Source organism: Morus notabilis, unplaced genomic scaffold (assembly GCF_000414095.1).
Source record: "Morus notabilis unplaced genomic scaffold, ASM41409v2 Scaffold300, whole genome shotgun sequence".
NCBI lineage: Eukaryota > Viridiplantae > Streptophyta > Magnoliopsida > Rosales > Moraceae > Morus > Morus notabilis.
This window is the reverse complement of record NW_010362092.1, coordinates 17325-20049: the sequence shown is the minus strand read 5'-3', so window position 1 is coordinate 20049 and position 2725 is coordinate 17325.

Sequence of the window (2725 nt, the reverse complement as noted above, 5' to 3'; positions counted from 1 at the left end):
ATTTCTTAAGATAAGATATTTTGCGAACCGGTAAGCCTGCTAATGGCCTAGATAGGATATAGAGATCGTATCCTTGGGGGCAGAACCCGAAACCCAAAAACGGGCCACTACGGTGGTGATAAGGCTTATGCTTGTGGTTGTGTAAGTAATTTATCAGAGGATAAATTACTTGTTGATGCCTGTAATATGAAATTTTTGAGTTTATATTTTCTTTCAGAAAAAGGATGTGAGGTTCCGGCTGTTGCGTTGGAACTGAATATCTTTATTTACTTGTTTAGTTATTTATTTACTTGCCTGTTCATCTATTTACTTGTTGATAAAATTTATTTTAAAATACATCCTACTGGGCATTCCGCTCATGTTTTATTTTGTTTCTATAAATATTAAACCCCTTCCAGTTGACACTAGGAGCAGTACTGAGTAGCTGAGTTAGTCGCTGCCGTCTGATCAAGTGAGGACATTGCACTCTTTTTTCATTGTATACAAATGTAAGGATTGTAAATTCTGGAACTCTAAATCTTAAGTTTCTAGACTGTGGTTGATGTCTGTAATGTTATTTATATGTTCATGTATGTACAATATTATATATCTTGTGGGTGAAGCCCTGAATGATGTCAGAGGCTCAGTTTTCAAACCATTTTTATCAAAAAGCGTGAAAGTCCCCATCACATTCTTGTAATTTAATTTCAGTAAAATGTGGGGCTTGTTTAGAAATTTCTTTAATAGTTTACTTTTGATTATGATTATTATATTTCTAAATGTTTAATTAGTTTGCTAATCATGTTTAATTTCTAAACGAGTCTCCATATTACTAACCCTTATTTTAGGGCGTGACAATAGTACGATGTTAGCAATCAATTAGATACTACATATAGCTTTAAAAAAGAAAAAAAAAAAAGAGAAAAGATTATAAGGCGCTATTATTTTGAATATCAAAAATTAAAACGCGGATTATTTGGTTGAGTTTCATGATATTGCTGATATGCGCATGATCATAGGCTAAAACCAAAAAATATTAAATATATTTGAATATTGTGTTGAAGGAGTAATGATAAACTATCTTTGTTGCTAAGTTGTTATGTATGTGTTAGGCAAATTAGTATGGTGATAGCAATCAATTAGATACTAAAATATCTATATTCCGTAATATATATATATATATAGCTACTGTTGTTGGCCCCTTAAAATTTAATTATTTAATTGAGTTTATGCTAATCAAAAGATGATAAACTAATATAAAGAAAAAGATTAAAAGTGGTAATCATTAGGTTTCTTTATGGACTAATAATGTGATAAACTATTTATAGTTGTTAAGATTTATGTATTAGCCGTATTACTAATGAGTGATGTTTCTGTAGATAATATATACAATGAAAATGGGTCTGGATTTATGAGACATTGATGTGACGATTGGTTTATGAGTTCAATAATTTTGATTTTTAAAATACAAAATTTCATGTTTCTGTAGATAATATATACAATGAAAATGGGTCTGGATTTATGAGAATTGATGTGACGATTGGTTTATGAGTTCAATAATTTTGATTTTTAAAATACAAAATTTTTATGAAAAAAAAATATTATAATAAAATAAAAAATTATAATAATAAATTAGATATAACTCTTAAAATAAACGTCAGGTGAGTTTTCTATACGTGTGTATAGTTGGGAAACTGGCGGTGGAAAGAGGGACATATGCAATAGAAAAAAGTTGCTTAAAAGTAGACATCTTAAGCAAAGTCCAAGAGAGTAGTTAGAAAGTTTGATTAGAATGCTGGGATTGATATGACTAGCTCCGACCAAATTGGGCTATCTTGATATCTATACCAATATAGTTATGTGGAAATTCAATCATTGATCCAATCAAACATCCAGGTAATTTATCTAGGATTCCTCTTTCACGATCACTTCTATCATTCTACAACAAAGCTCCATATATAAATGAAATATAATATGCAGACATATCAGAAATGGTCACAAAAGGATTTTGAAACTACGTGCATGAAAGTGACAAAGTTACTTGGCGGTCTACAAAGGGCACCAATTTTCTTTCCCTAGGCCAGATTTTTGCAGGCATTAGTAGCACATTTTCAATGCGAAGATGTAATAATTGACCCGTTAGCCTTACAAATCTGTTAAGTAAATCGTTGTTGTGCCTGACTCGGCTCATTTAAGAAAGTATAATAGTGTTGTCTTGTCGAGCTTAGCACGACACATTATTTATTTTGTGTCGTGACGTCTAAATCACAAGTCATTTATTCATTGGCCCAATAGAATCCATTGCCCAAGTCCTTAACGACTTGGTCTAATAGGCAAGACTATGTACTCATTAAACGAGGTCGGCAGCAAACTAAGCCAATAAAACTAAACCACCTATCCAATGGAGGCCAGTGGGTGATTTTGAGGGCCTGTTTAGTTCGTTGATTCGAGTTGAGATGTATCTTTATATGAGAGTTTTTTACTGTAGTAAAAAAGTTAGATGTAACTGTTTCTGAGAGCTTTTTACTGTAGCAAAACTCGAATCGATGAAATAAACGAGGCATGAATGTTTGGAATCAATCGCTGGCCGAAACCAACCAAGATTTTGATTTTATTCTTCTTCTCTCGCATTTTTTCTTCCTTTTCGACATTTTTTTTCCACTTGTTGCCACCCCTCTTTCCTTTTTTTTTCTTTCCCTCTCCAAAAATTTTAAACCCTACCCCCATATACCCAACAATGTTTTTT